Source organism: Zingiber officinale, chromosome 2B (genome assembly GCF_018446385.1).
Source record: "Zingiber officinale cultivar Zhangliang chromosome 2B, Zo_v1.1, whole genome shotgun sequence".
Lineage (NCBI taxonomy): Eukaryota > Viridiplantae > Streptophyta > Magnoliopsida > Zingiberales > Zingiberaceae > Zingiber > Zingiber officinale.
The window spans coordinates 10,534,272-10,550,906 of NC_055989.1; positions in this window are offsets into that span (position 1 = coordinate 10,534,272).

The window sequence follows — 16,635 nt, forward strand, 5'->3', positions numbered from 1 at the left end:
AAAAAATAATTTAAGTTAAATTTGGATTTTAAAAACATTAAATTTTAAAATATAAGTTTAATTAGATTTAAACATTTGACAATATTAAAATTGTGAAGATTGATTATAATTTGAAAATTAATTAACATTAACATATTAAAAATTAATTAAGTTTGAAATTTAGAATTTGAAATTAATCAATTAATTGAAATTAATTATATTTTTACAAATTGATCATGATTTGAAAATTAATTATGATTTGAAGATTAATTATTATTTAAAAATAATTAAGATTTTGAAAATTAATTAAACTTTTGCAATTAATTAGATTTTGAAATTAATTACGATTTTGTAATTAATTAGATTTTGAAATTAATTAAACTTTTGTAATTACTTAGATTTTAAAATTAATTATGATTTTGTAATTAATTAGATTTTAAAATTAATTATGAATTTTAATTGAGTTAGCTTTAATTTAATTAATTTAAGTTTGGTTAACTACTTTAAACCTAGGTTCATCTCATATTTTTCTAGATTTTCAATCAGGGAACTTTTAATAGTTTTGTGAGATGGTTAACTTAATCTTCAATTTAAATTCCAATCTAAGGATTGATCAACATTTGAGTTAGACTAAGGTTTAACAGTTAGTCAATTAAATATTTATTTCAATAATTGACTTCTAGGCTATGACAAGGTACTATGCCTTCTTGGGTATTGGATCATCAACCACTTCTAAACAAAGCCTTTTAAAGAAATTAAATATTTAATTTTTTTTCTGAAAAATCCTAGGTCTAATTAGTCAAGCGTAGATCAAGCCTAAGTCCTTATCTACCTTAGTCTAAGCATGAATAATAAAAAGCAATAAATCAAACATCAGATAATTCTATTTTATGATAAAAATGGTCCTTTTATTGGCTCCCTTTGGATCATAGTCTCGATAAGGTCTATCAAGGTAATAGATTTGATCCTTGGGGATTCAATATTGGCCAAGTTCAGCTTGATTAGTTAAGTTAGACTTGGGTGTTGGTGCGGGAAGCATCTGATGATCGAACCAGTGTTTTGATAATGACAAAGGATTCAAAGTTAAAGTTATGTTGTGATCTAATAGTTTGAATAAGCTTGCAGGGAAGTCCTAAGTGTACTTAGGCAAAAGTCCTAACCGAGGTTAGGCAGGTAGAAAACCCTAGGGTGTGGTAACCCTAGGTCATAGGGGGTAGTAACCCTATGCAGAAAGTCTTGGTGGGTCGAGGGCTTCAGGCAAAAGTCCTAGGGGGTGGTAACCCTAGGAGGAAAGTCCTGGTGTCGCGAACTAGGTGGAAGACTGGACGGGTTGGAGAGCGGGTGTCCAGCAGAAAGTCCGGAAGCATCGAGCACTGAGCAAAAGTCCAGTTGATCTGGAGGATCGCATTGGCAACAGGTAACTCTCCTGAAAGGAGTAGGTAAGGACACGTTCCCCGCAGAGGGAACAGTAGGCGTCGGGTCGACCTAGGATTTCCGATTGGAAATCCGAAGTCAGACCCGGACAGTCAAGTTACTATCAAACACCTTTCTTAACATATTTATGTGTGCTAACCTTGTCTTGCAGGGTATATGTGTATTTTGTGGACTAATACATTGTGCAGGGACAAAAAGAGCACACTTCACCTCGGATGAACAGTGTCCGAGGCGCCTCCATGGAGCTTGGAGGCGCCTCGGGTGCAAGCCAAAGCCAGCTGTGTAGAAGAGCTGGAGGCGCCTTCATGGGGACTGAAGGCGCCTTGGACCGCGGCTTGGAGGCGCCTTGGAGTGGCGTTGAAGGTACCTCCAGGCGGATAAGAGGCAGTGATCTGAAGCTCATCTCAGTGTTCTATTCGGGATAAAAATTGGATTTGAGGCGCCTTGGGCTAGCATTGAGGCGCCTTAAACGTCCAATAAAAGGACATCTCGAGCAGTGACCATCACATCTTCCACCAAGTGACCTTTGTGCTACAAACTGCTAACAAGACGATCCCGAAGTGCTACAACGAGATCCAGACGACCCGAAGCTTCGAAATTGCTCATTCTTGTTGTCGGTATACTCTGTCAGTTTAATAGATTGTAATAATTCTATAACCGTTATTCGAGCTTATAGGTGTTGCCCACAGAAAGCGATCAACGATCGTGAGCCTTGGAGTAGGAGTCGCCACAGGCTCCGAACCAAGTAAACCCTTGGTGTCTTTCTGTGTTTGTCATTTATTTTATTTTCCGCTGCGTATTTACTCGACACGTTTTAGATCGAATGAAATAGCCACAAGCGCTATTCACCCCCCCTCTAGCGCTTCTCGATCCAACATTGGGGACCCATGCTTGGACTATGTTTCTATTTGATCGATTTACAAGAGACAAATAAGATCTGAATTTATATTTAGCCTTATATCTAAGCCCGAATCGATTGTATACAACCCTTTGTTTTCCAAGAATTAGGTCATGGTTCTTGGAACCTAAAGTGAACCGTTCCAATGAGTCTTTGAGTTCTTTGACCTGAGTTTTTAAATTGGAATTCTCTTCTTGAACTTGCTCAGTCAAAGAGCTCGAGTTAGTCACTTCCTTAAGGGCTATTACCTCCTTTTAGAGTGACTTTACCCGGACGTTGAATTTGGCCAGCTTTCTTAATAAATGTGCAACTAAATTTTGTAAGTCATCTATCTGAATACCAAAAATTAGGAAACTTACAATGTTGTTTGACCCTTCGGAAATGGATACGGATCCGTGACTTCTCTCAGACTTAGTTTTCGATTCGCTCTCGGTTTCGGACTCGGACTAAGTTTCAACAATGTACGCTTGTATCGGTAAAGAGAGGAAGCTTGTTCGCTTGTGTTCTTCTTCGTTCGACTCTTCCGATGACTCAGACCATGTTGTCTTCAGCGCCTTCCTTTTTCCTTGCTTCTAGTTTAGACAGTCAAACTTGTAGTATCGATTCTTGTTGCAGCCATAGCAGGTAACTCTAGACTTGACATTCATGTTCGATTGAGTCACATTCTTCTTCTTAAGTGCTTTCTGAACTAGTTTGACTAGTTCAGTGGTGATATCATCTTCGTCTGAGTCCAATTCATCTCCGGACTCGGGTTCGATCTGGTACTTCTTCCTGGTTTCCTTCATCTTGCTTGTACCTGCAACCAACGCAATACTTTTCTTGGCCGAGCGTGCATTAATTTGTTCGTGTAACTCAAAATCAGAAAATAATTAATCTAATCTAATAATTGAAAGATCCTTGGATACTTTGTAAGCATCTATCATCGATGCCCACAAGGTATTCCTCGGAAAAGCATTCAGTGCGTACTTGATGACATCGCGATTCTCTAATTTTTGTCCGATCGCATGGAGGCCGTTTAGCAGATCTTGGATCCGGGCATGTAGTTGACTTACTGATTCTCCTTTCTACATTTTGATATTATGTAATTTATTTAACAACAAATCTTTCTTACATACCTTAGCATCAGAGGTTCCTTCCTGAAGTTTGATCAACTTTTGCTAGAGATCCTTTGCATTGCTGAATGGTCCAACTCAATTCAGCTCATCTTTGGTTAGTCTGCATTGTAGGGCTTGAGTTGCCTTTGCATCAGCCTCTATCTTTTTCGTCAGGGATGTGCCCCAGATTTCGCATGACACAAGTGCTCCGGTGCTGTCGACTGGTAGGGAGAAATTCGTTTGAATGATGATCCATATCTCTACCTCTGTTTTCATATAGTATTCCATTCGACTCTTCCAGTAGCCGAAGTCTTCACCGGAGAAAAGAGACGGACGAGTTGTGTTGTAGCCTTCTTGGTGGGCCATTAAAAAGGAGAAATCTCGCACACAATAAAAAAATAACGATTGTTCCAAGACTTGGTCTTGGATTAGGAGTGCTAAAGAAAATGAAATATTTCACTAATTTTGAAAAATAATAAAATAAAAAAAATATTATTATAAATTTTGTTAAATGCGATATTTTGCTAATACTGACCAATGGTGAGAAGATAAAAATAGATTTTTCAAAAATAATTTTGGAGGAAAAAAAAGAATGGCGTAAGAATCTTTTTTAAGCAAAAATGGTATATAATTTTGTTTTTCAAAGAAGAACCCTCTGCTCGATTGGTGGTTTCACCAATTCAGAGCAGCCTATCTATGATATTAATTGTAGGATCGATGACGTGCTAGAGGGGAGGTGGGGGGTGAATAGCACTCGTTGCTAATTTGTTCATTTATTAGAAAACACAAAGTAAGAACGCAACGGAATAAAGAAATACACAAAAGCAATCGCTAACACGATTTTTTTAGTTGGTTCGGAGCCTGTGACGACTCCTACTCCAAGGCCTGCGATAGTTGATCGCTTACGTTCGACAATCACTATAGATCCAAAATTCTTTATAAATATATAAGTACAAGTACTGAAGTTAAAAACAAATTATAGCAACAATAAATGATTAGGAATTGGTTTGTCGATTGTCACAACAGTAGCTGAGCGTTGTTGAGTCGTTTTGGTGTAGCACATAGCTTAGAAGATCGATGTGAATGATGATGTTCAAATTAGCTGGTCGAGACTCCTTTTATAGCCTCTTCAAACCTGATCCAGATCCTCTAGTCTCGGGATCAAGTTTAACTCGACCCGGATCCCCAGGTTCAGTTGACCGAACTTGCTGAATCCACCTGGCCTTCTGTCCAAATACAATATCTCTGGATGAGCCTTCGTTCGGTCGACTGATCAGCTGATGGTCTCCACCTTATCTGATCTGATCAACCTGGCTCGATCCGGTCACCGCTTATCCCCGGTTTGGTTGATCGATCTCGAGGTTCGGTCGACCGATCCCTTGATCGAACCCTGTCTGATCTCTGGAAATTTGATCCTGCTGTACTGGGTTTGGTCTACCGATCCAAATGTTCGGTTGACCGATCAAGGCTAAGTCCAATCCTACAAAACGACTAGTTTCTTGCAAAACAAAGTTATATAAAATAGCAAATAATATATAAATCAATAACTTGACAGCTTTTGAACTGTCCGGTTCTGACTTCGGATTTTCTCAGGAAACCCTAGGTCGAACTGATGCCTACTATTCCCTCAGCGGGGAATGTGCCATCACCTACTCCTCTCAAGAGAAGTTACCTGTGTTGGTTGCTACTCGGAATATCGTACTGGTTCCCCTGTACAAAAATTTTGTACAAGTCCCGAACCTTTCCTAACAACCTATTGTGTTCTTTAGAAATTAAATTTGGAATCGCAAATAGAACTTAACATTATTAATTCCAAATTCAACTTATCTGTTCTTAGAGGTTTTGACTTGGATCGAAAATGATGCTTAACATTATTGATCCAAATCCACTCATGTTACAAAGTTGATTAAATATTTATTTCAAAGATCGGCTTCCAGGTTAAACATGGCGAGGCACTAGGCCTTCTTGGGTATGAGATCATCCACCACTTCCTAGACAAAGCCTTTCAATGAAATTCAATATTTAATCTCCTTATAGCAACCCTAGGTTTAACCATTAAGAACAATCGAATCACAAGATCGAAAAACAAAAGAAACACAAAATCAAAACATAAATTCGATTGCCTAGAATCGTTAGCCTCTTGTGTTTGGTATTTCAAAATCCATACAAAGAAAACTAGCATGATGCGGAATAAGACAACTAGTTATACCTTTCTTTGTAGCTAAAGACCTCTTGATCTTCTGTTGTATTCCTCACCTCCTCTTGGACGTCGTGTGGGCGATGATCTACCAAGATGAATTCCACCGGGACCACTTCTTCTTCTCCAAGACTCTTAAGTCATCAAGGGATGCCAAAATAGGAAATATTCTTCTCTTTTTCTTCCTCTCCAAGCAAACGACCACCAAGATGCTGAAGCTTGAAGAACCATCGGCTCAAAGGAAGAAAACAAAAGAGAAGAACATGGAAGAGATTCGGCCACCAAGGAATCAAGGCTTGTGTGCCTCCAGCCCTTAAAGAAACAATAAGGGTGTCGGCCACACAATGAAGAGAGGAGAAAGCCTAGGTTATGTTCTATCATGAGGCATTCTCTCCCTCTCTTTTATAATCCTTGATCTTGGCAAAAAAAGAAAAGTCTAATTAAAACTTCCTTTTCTTCTTCCTATGGCCGGCTACATCATGGAGTCTAAAAAGGAAAAAAAAAAATTAAAGCTTCCTTTTAAACCATGATGTCTACAAAAAGGAAATTTTTAAACATAATTAAAACTTCCTTATTTGTGGCCTCCCGCTAAAAGAGGAAATTTTGATAACAATTAAAATCTCTCTTTTTAAATTTCCTATTGTACATGGCAATAAAGGAAAGTTTTAAAATTAATCTCTCTCTTTTAAAATATGTAGACAACTACAAAAAAAAGAAAGATTAATTAAAACTTCTCCTTTTAAAATCATGGTTACAAAAAGAGAAAGTTTTATCAAAAATTAAAATCTCTCTTTTAAATATTATAGATAACTACAAATAAGGAAAGATTTTAACAAAATTAAAATTTCTCTTTAATCTATTGTAGATAGCTATAAAAGGAAATATTTTAAAATTTTAAAACTCTCTTTTAAAATCATGAGAATGTCTATAAAAGGAAATTAAAATTTCTCTTTTAAATCCCTTCACAAATGGCTACTTAAGGAAAGATTTAAAAAAATTAAAATCCTTTTATCTTCATGTGGCCGGCCCTTAGCTTGGGCACCAAGCTTTGGCCGACCACTACTTGGCTCCAAATAAATACTTGGCCGACCCCCTTGCTCCAAGCAAGGTTGTGTCCGACCCATTACTTGGATAAGAAGTGGACTTAGTGGATACAAGGTTTTATAAAGACTACAACAGGAACCGAGATTAGAAATTAGTTTTGGTCTCCCGATGAGCTTGAACATCCTGTATTCGCCCCGAACACCCAACTCAAGTTCATCAATAATAACTCATATCACTAAAGAGTTATTATTGAACTACCGCACCAATCTCAAATTACATTATGGGTTCCTTCTTATTATGAGTGCATTAATCTCCCTGTGTTTAAGATATAGAATGCCCACTAATTAAATGAGTTACTGACAACTCGCTTAATTAATATCTAGCTCCAAGAGTAGTACCACTCAACCTTATTATCATGTCGGACTAAGTCCACCTGCAGGGTTTACATGACAATCCTTATGAGCTCCTCAAGGGGACATCATCAACATAGATTACTAGGACACAGTTTCATTCTATAATCAACAACGCACCATATAAATAATATCATTTCTCAACTTATCGGGCCTATTGATTTATCGAACTAAATCACACCCTTTGATAAATTAAAGAAATAAATATTAAGTATACGTGCTTGTTATTATATCATGATTAAGAGCACGCACTTCCATAATAACAGAGGTCTTGTTCTTTTAAAGAGTCAGTATAAAAAGAAACTACCTCAAATGGTTCTGCTCAATATACTCATAGTGTACTAGTGTAATTTATTAGTCAAAATAAACTAATACCTAATTACACTACAACCACTCCAATGGTTTGTCCCATTCCATCTTGGTTGTAAGTAACTATTTATAATTTAGAATGAACTGATAACATGATCTTCTGTGTGTCTCCTCACACCATGTTATCTACAATATAAATTAAATGGACAACTACACTTAACATAAATGTAGGCATTTGACCAATGCGATTCTTATTTCTAAATAAATGTTTATACAAAAAGCTAGGCTTTTAGTATACATTCCAACAATCTCCCACTTATACTAAAAGACTATGCTGGCATATGCCCTGCCATACATCTTATTCTCATCCCCTCAACATGCCCATCAAAAGCTTTTGCCTTAAGGGCCTTAGTGAAAAGATCCAGGTTATCCGCTGATGCAATCTAGGTGACAACAACTTCTCCTCGTTATACGATGTCTCGTATTGGGTGGTACTTGCGCTCTATGTGTTTACTTGCCTTATGGGCTCGTGTTTCCTTCGAGTTTTCTACTGCACCACATATTATCACAATACACTATAATAATTTTTTTTGGGGCAAACCAGGAATCACATCTAAGTCCATCATGAAGTTTCTAAGCCATACAACTTCTATGGCTGCCTCAGAGGCTGCCACATACTCAGCTTCTATGGTGGAGTCCGAAAAGCATCTATGCTTAACACTCTTCCATTGTTATGGCTTTACCTCCTAAAGTAAACACAAAACCCCGAGGTCGAGTTACTATTGTTCCTATCTGATTGGAAGTCAGAATCCGTGTAACTCACAGGGAGTAAACCATCTGCTTGGTAAACCAGCATATAATCTCTTGTCCTTATATGCTTTACGACAGTCCAATGTCCCTGTCATGGATTACTTTGATATATTCTAACCATGCCCATGGAAAAACAGATATCCGATCTCGTGCATAGCATACATTAGACTTTCTACAGCTGAAGCATAAAGAACTGCCTTCATTTCTTCTTTCTCTTTTGATGTCTTCAGAGACATCTCTTTAGATAAAGATACTCCATGCTTAAAAGGTAGAAAACCTTTCTTGGAGTCTTGCATGCTAAAACGAGCTAGGATTGTATCGATATATGAAGCTTGGGATAAGCACAACATTCTTTTCTTGCGATCCCTTATTACTTTGATCCTGAGAATATGTGCACATTCTCCCAAGTCCTTCATATCGAATTGCTTGGACAACCATACCCTTACTTCTGACAACACTTTGATATTGTTTCCAACTAACAAAATGTCATCTACGTATAGTACAAGAAATACCACCATTTTTTCATCACACTTCTTGTATACACAAGACTCATCCGGACGCTGAATAAATCCATATGACTGGATTACTTCATTGAACCGGATGTTCCAAGATCTTGAAGCTTGCTTTAGTCCATAAATCGACCGATTGAGCTTACACACTAGATGCTCTTTGCCCTTTGAAATAAACCCCTCTGGTTGCTTCATATGGATGTTTTCTTCAAGACTTCCATTAAGGAAAGCTGTCTTGACATCCATTTGCCAAACCTCATAATCCATATGAGCGGCAATAGATAAGAGTATCCAGATAGACTTAAGCATGACTACCGGCGAAAAAGTTTCCTCATAATTGATTCCCTCTTTCTGAGTGTACCCCTTCGCAACAAGCCTTGCTTTGAAGGTTTCCACCTTCCCATCTATCCCTCTTTTCCTTTTGTAGATCCACTTACATCCAACGGCTTTTACACCATTTAGTGGTTCTACAAGCTCCCAGACCTTATTAGAATACATAGATTCTATTTCAGAATTTATCGCTCTTTGCCAAGATACTGCATCTTTATCTTGGAGTGCTTCGTCAAATGTCTGGGGATTAGGTTCATGTTCACCAGGGATCAAGTCCGAAGACTCTCCCAAAAACATGAATCTTTCAGGTTGCCTCACAACCCTCCCACTACGACGAGGCACTGTCTATAATTATGCATTATTTGTGACACGTGTTGCAGTTTCTTGTGATATTTCATCTTGTACTGTTGGTACTAGACTAGACGTGTCCTCTTTAATTTCTTGTAGAACAATTTCACTCATGGGCTTATGGTTCATTACATAATCTTCCTCTAAAAATCGAGCATTGGTGCTAACAATAATCTTCTGATTTTTAGGATTATAAAACAAACCACCTTTCGTTCCTTTAGGATATCCTACAAACAGATAAACTTCTTTACGTGATTCCAACTTGTCAGTGTCTCCCTTCAGCACATGTGCTGGACTACCCAAATCTGAATATGTTTCAGACTAGACTTACGCCCATTCCACAATTCTATGGGAGTAAAGGGTACTGATTTAGAAGGTACCATATTCAGAATATACATTGCTGTTTCCAGAGCATATCCCCAAAACAAATTTGGTAATTCTGAATTACTCATCATCAATCTAATCATTTCTATAAGATTCCTATTCATTTGTTCTGCCACACCATTCTGTTGGGGTGTACCAGGTGCAGACAATTGGGATTGAATCCCGACCTTTGATAAATAATTTCTAAACTCTCCAAAGAGGTATTTGCCACCACGATCAGACCGTAGTGTCTTGATACTTTTACCATGACGTTTCTCCACATCAGCCTTGTACTCTTTGAACTTATCAAAGCATTCAGACTTGCGGCACATCAAGTAAATGTACCCATATCTCGAATAATCTTCTATAAAAGAGATAAAATATTTGAAACCACCTCTTGCCTGGATAGACATAGGACCACACAAATCAGAATGAACCAGTTCTAACATATCTTTGGCTCTATACCCCTTGGCCTTAAAAGGTCTCTTGGTCATTTTTCCTTCCAAGTAAAACTCGCAGGTTTGAAAGTTTTCCACCACCAATGAACCCAAAAGTTCATCGGCTATTATCCTTTGAATCCTACTCAAGTTAATATGACCCAGCCTTAGATGCTAAAGATATGATTGGTTCATTTCCGAAGGTTGCTTTCTCTTATTAGAGTTAGAAGATGTGTTATTAATTTTCATTTGTTGCATTGTGGGAGTTATTGGATTTAGAATATATAAATTGCCGACCAACATACCAGAATAGATAACTTCCCTATTTTTCTTGATAACAACTTTGTTATCAAAAGAGATAGAATATCAAGTTCTTTGAATAGTTTAGAAACTGAAATCAAGTTCTTTCTAAAACTTGGTACGTAAAGACAATTTCTCAAAATCCATGTTTTATTCCTATCAGAGGATAAACATCTCCCACTGCAATAGCTGCTACTTTTGGAGCAGTTGTTGGTTGCTACTCGGAAAACCTAGAGGTTCCACTCTACAAAAATTTTGTACAAAGATCTGAACCTTTTCCTAGCTACCATGTGTTCTTTTAAATTAAATTTTGGATCGCCTGCGGAACTTAACACGTTTGATCCAAAACTTAATATATTTGTTCTTTTAGGTTTTGACTTGGATCTCCTGCGGAACTTAACACGTTCGACCCAAGTCACCTTAAGTTATTAATTCCATTAAATATTAATTTCCATAATTGGTTCCCAGTACTGACGTGGCAAGGCACATGACCTTCTTGGATATGGGAGCAACCACCACCGACTAGACAAAACCTTTTATGGAAAGCTAATATTTAATTTCCTAAAATAACTTTAGGTTAACCGAAAAGAACAATCAAATCACAAGGAAAAGAAAAAAAAACAAAAGAACACTATATCGAAAACAAATTCAAAACTCTAGAATCGTATGCCTCTTGTATTTAGTATTATTTCCAAAAATAACTAGTATGATGCGGAAAGAAAAAATACTAGTTATACCTTTTAGAAAAACCTCTTGATCTTCTACCGTATTCCTCTTCTAACCTCAGATGTTGTGTGGGCAATGATCTTCCGAGATGAGAACCACCAAGCACATTCTTCTTCCTTGCAAGTTTCGGCCATCAAAACTTCTTCTAGGATGAAGAGGTTCGGCCACCACCACCATGCTCCAAGGGATGCTAGAAACAAAGCTTTCTTTCTCTCCTTCTTCTTCTTCTCTAAACTTGATCCGGCCACCATATGAGTCTCCACAAGAAGGATGAGGTTCGGCCATCAAAGAGAAGAAAGAAGGAGAGGATGGCCGGCCACACCAAGGAAGAAAAAGAGAGAGGAAAAATAATAGAGTTCTTAGCCATGAAGGCACCTCTACCCTCTCTTTTATAATCCTTGGTCTTGGCAAATAAGGAAATTTAAATAAAAATTTCCTTAATTCTTTTGCCATTGATAAGGAAAATTTATTTAATTAAAAATAATTTTTTTCTCATCAACAATGTGGCCGGCCACTTTAAACCAAGCAAAGAAAATTTAATTCAATCAATAATTAAAACTTTCCTAATTTGTTTCCGGAAATTTTATAAAAAATTTCTCTAATAATTTTCCCCTTCATGATGGTCAATAAAAAGGAAATTTTATAAATTAAAATATTTCTTTTAAACATGTGGATAAAAAGAAAGTTATCTTTAAAAATTAAAATCTCTTCCAATCTACAAATAAGGAAAGATATCTATGTTAGGATCGGTTGAGCTAGAGGGGGGGGGGGGGGGTGAATGACTCACTTCTTTTGCTGACCAACTTTGTTTTGCACAGCGGAAATCTGAAGGCAATGCTAACACCGGTATTTACTTGGTATCCACCTCCTCAAGGAGGTGACTAATCTAAGGATCCACACCACTCACACTCTTTCACTATCGAAAACCCTCCTTCTCGGAATCACACCGAAGGTGGAGAAACCTTAACAGAAATACACCTCTCCCTTTTCTTCAAAATAAATATCACAAACGCTACAAAGAAGAAGTAGAGAAGGATTACAAGATTTAACCAGCTTCTTCTTTGCAGGTGAGATTTCAGTACGTAGTAGAGAAGAGCTTGAACCCTTTGCTTTGAATCTTTATCACTTGAGAGCTTTCAAAAGGCTTGGAGAGCAATGGAACAGTATATGTTTTGTTGTGTGTGTTTTCCCGTTTCTTTCCGTGCTTTATACGTTGAGAAAACTAGCCGTTTCTCACGCCGCCGTCGCCGTGGATCGATTGAGGTCATATTCCAATCGATTCACAACTATCCGTTGGAAGCCATCGCGTCAAGATCGACGGTGCAGATTCTTTCATTTGACTTGGATCGATTGGAGGCAGCGTTTGAATCGATTCAAGCGCTTGCTCATGAAATTCGCAGCTGCGTGAATCGATCGGCCGATCGATTCAATACCTTGAATCGATCGGCTGATCGATTGTGCTTCACACAGAATGTTCACGGATCGATCGGCCGATCGATTCAATCCCTTGAATCGATCGGCTGATCGATTCAGAACGATTCTGTGCTTCGCACAGAATGTTCACGGATCGATCGGCCGATCGATCCAGACGCATTCTGTGCTGCGCAGAACTTTACCAATCGATCAGCCAATCGATTGCCTTACCTTCAATCGATCGGCTGATCGATTCAGAGGCAATTTGCCGCACAGCCATGTCTGAATCGATTTTCCAGTCGTTCTCTGACAGTGAGCCTATCACACACATAATCTTGTGACTTGCAGGAGCTTCTCTTGCCAAGAATCCGGTCCCCGACCTTCTTGGACTTCTCTTGCCTTGCATCTGGTCTTCTGACCTGCAAGAACTCTTTTTGCCAAGAATCCAGTCCTCGACCTTCTTGGTCTTCTCTTGCATCTGGTCTTCTGACCTGCAAGAAACTCCTCCTGCAAACTCACAATGCATGTTAGTTCCACCGTATTAACCTAAACTTAAATAATTGTCAACACATTGAAACTTCCAGGGCATGATTGCACCAACAATCTCCCCTTTTTTGATGTTTGACAATCTATTTAAGTTTAGTCTAATTTCCAATACAATGATAAATATGATTGTAGCTTGCTGAAATAATAATTTCATAATTGCAGTAAGCTTGATTTTAATTTACTAAGATAGTCATAAGCAATAAGCATAAACTTCAACATAGATCTCCCCCTTTGTCAAAAATCAAAAGCAAATAACTCCCCCTCAATAAGTGCACAAAGCAAATACGATAAATCCAAGGAATGCTCCCCCCTAAAACACACATATATCAACAGAACAGAACAACACTGAAATGTAGAATCAAAAGGAGAGGGTAGCATAAAAGTATATCATACATTCAAAATAAAAGAGAGTTCACAAAAAGGACCCCAGAACAACCATCCATACAACAAGATAAAAATACATCATATAGGAACATAAAACTCGATAAGCTCGTCTCCAGAAGGAGGGGGATCAGGATCAGCAGCTGGAGCAGACGTAGTAGCCGGAGCAGGAATCGCCGCAGAGTCAGGATCAAGGGCATCCTCAGCAGGAGGAACAGGGGCGGGGGATGGACCAGACTGAGACGGATGAACCGTCACCCACGAGCCCACTAAGTCCACCAGTGTATCCAGAGTCCGCTGCATCGAAGTCTGTTGCTGGACCACGGTGTCCAACGTGGTACGTAGGCTGGCTACCTCCGGGGTCAGCTCCTCAAGGCGAGTGGAAACCGTCTCCTCAAGAGTCGGAGAAGCTGGCCCGGGGAACTCCTCCTCAGCCTCATCCTCCGCAGGAGCCAAGGCCTGTGCATCCCCCCTGTGGCGAGCTCGGGGTCCCTCCCCAAAAGCACGGCCATCGATCCATCTAACTCCAGCTGGACCACCAATCAGACCCGACTTCTTGAAAGAGCGTGAAGAAATCCGAGAATAAGCCACGGTCATGTGCTCCAAACGTCCCCTGGAGACATCAACCTTCTGGGACGCCAGCCAATCTGTGATAAGATGCCCGAAAGGCATATGTATCGTCTGCTGCACGGGCTGGGTGAAATGGATGATGCAATGAAAGATATTCAGAGTGATGTTGATGTCAAGGGAATGACGAATGGCGTAGAGAGCAAACATATGAGGCGGTCGTAAAGTGGCTAGGGCGCGAGAGGCAATGGGGAAGAGACAGTTGATGATCACTTTAAACAAAGCGGCATTTTCAGCCGATAACTCAAGAGAAGAGAATTTGGTGACATGAGCATCTGGCCCATCCGGACGCGGACGACCAAAGAGAAATTGATGCATGGATGCGATGCTAATACGCTCAAAAGGTGGAGGGAGCTCATCGGGAAGAGTGGGATAAAAGACAAAATCATTTTCTGAAGGTAGACATTTAAGATAAGATTGAAGAATCTCATAGGAGAAGTCTAGGCTCCATTTTGCTACACGAGTACGATAATGTACACCATCTGTAGTGTGTAAATTATTATAAAATTCGGAGACTAGACCTATATTGATATCCCTCTCACAAGTCAACAAGGAGTCAAGTTTATAATGTTTGAACCTATTATAGGTATCAAAGCAAGATGATCTATAATATTGCAAATTCACTGATCTAGGGGATATAAGTTTGAAAGCATTTTTGGTGAAAGCTTGTTGCATTGCAGCATTTGGAAACCTAGGGTCAGTGGGAGGTTGAGGACGTGAGGAAGGGACAGACGACCCTTCGCCCGATTCATGGACCTTTTGTTTCTTTCTGTGGGATAGAAAACAAATGCACGAGATGCCCAGGGTTGACAGGGAACGGGAAGGAATACAAAGTGCGTGAGGAAGGGACAGTGAATGGTTTGACAGTAATGCAAAGATTCAAGGGTAATGCAAGTAATGCAATGCATGAGGGATAATGCAATGCACAAAGACACACAAAAATACAGATTAGGTCAAGAATAGGAGCAAAAAGGAACAACAAGGAGTAGAGCAACGAGTTTTACCTAGGTTTAGGGTTTTGAGTCCGCATTTTGTGTGAGGACGCGGAGAAGAGGAAAGGAGCTGTCCAGTGTGTCGAGAGAGAACTGGAAGAGAAGTGGAATAGCTCCTCTTCGCCGGAGAGGAACGCCGGAGTGACGATCGAGACAGGCAGACCCGTCGCCTGGGAAGTCGCCTAGGGCAAAAGCCGCGTCGAGAGAGAGAACGAGAAAATAAAAAGTTAAGGGATCGATTCGGATCCACGGGTTTAAGACGGGTTTTAGGGCTTCGATCGATCGACCGATCGATTGAGAGTAATTGAATCGATCGGTCGATCGATTCAAAATGCTTCTGTGAAAGTCGAACAAAAGTCTGAATCGATCCATGGATCGATTCAGACGCCTTCTGTGGAAAAACGAAAGGGTGTCTCAATCGATCCATTGATCGATTGAGGTTCTCTGAATCGATCCATTGATCGATTCATATGCCTTTTGTGGAAAACCGACGAGCGTCTCAATCGATCCATTGATCGATCGAGGTACTCTGAATCGATCCATTGATCGATTCAGATGCCTTCTGTGGCCAAGTGCGAGCCTCCCAATCGATTGACCAATCGATTGGGAAGCCTGATAGTTCTGCATGTCTGAAAAACTTTCAGAACCAAGATTTGGAAAAGCACAACTAATTGTACACAACTCCAAAAATCACGAAATTTTGCATAGATACTATATATGTCCCATATTATCAAGGAAAAATAAAGTTTAATAAAAATAACCTCATCTTAATGAAAACTTACACAAAACCACAAATTATTGAAAACTTCAAAGATATGAGAAAGTTTGTATCTTTCTTTTTCATAATAATCCCCATCCAATAACACACTTCAACCAATGTTTCAGAAGTGAGTTGTGACATGATCAATTGGAAATTTTCAATCATAATCGTAGGGCAACGGGCACATGAGTTGTACACTTACTTTCCCTATGATTGGACAAATGAATGTTTCATGTGAAAATCATTTTTCTTGGCCAACTTAATGCATCATAACAAGCATTATGACCAAGATAAATGTTCCTAACCTCTCACCCCCATCTAAATCACACAAAGAAGATAACCCTATGTGTTTGTGAGAGGCAAAAATTAAAGGGAAGAACCCAAAGCCTCTACCTATAAAGTGACCATGGAGGATTTGATTTAATCAATACAACACATTCCCAATTCTCTTCTAAGAAAGCTAAATTCAACTTCGGGAAGAGGTTTGGTAAAGATATCGGCTAAGTTAGATTTTGATCCAACATAATTTAAAATGATATCACCTCGAGTTACATGATCACGGATAAAATGATGCTTAACCTCTATGTGTTTCGTTCTTGAATGATGAACGAGATTTTTTGTTAGATTGATTGTACTCACATTATCACAAAGTACTTGAACATTGTTATAGGTAAGTTTATAGTCTTCTAGAGTATGAGTCATCCACAATAATTGCGATACACACTCTC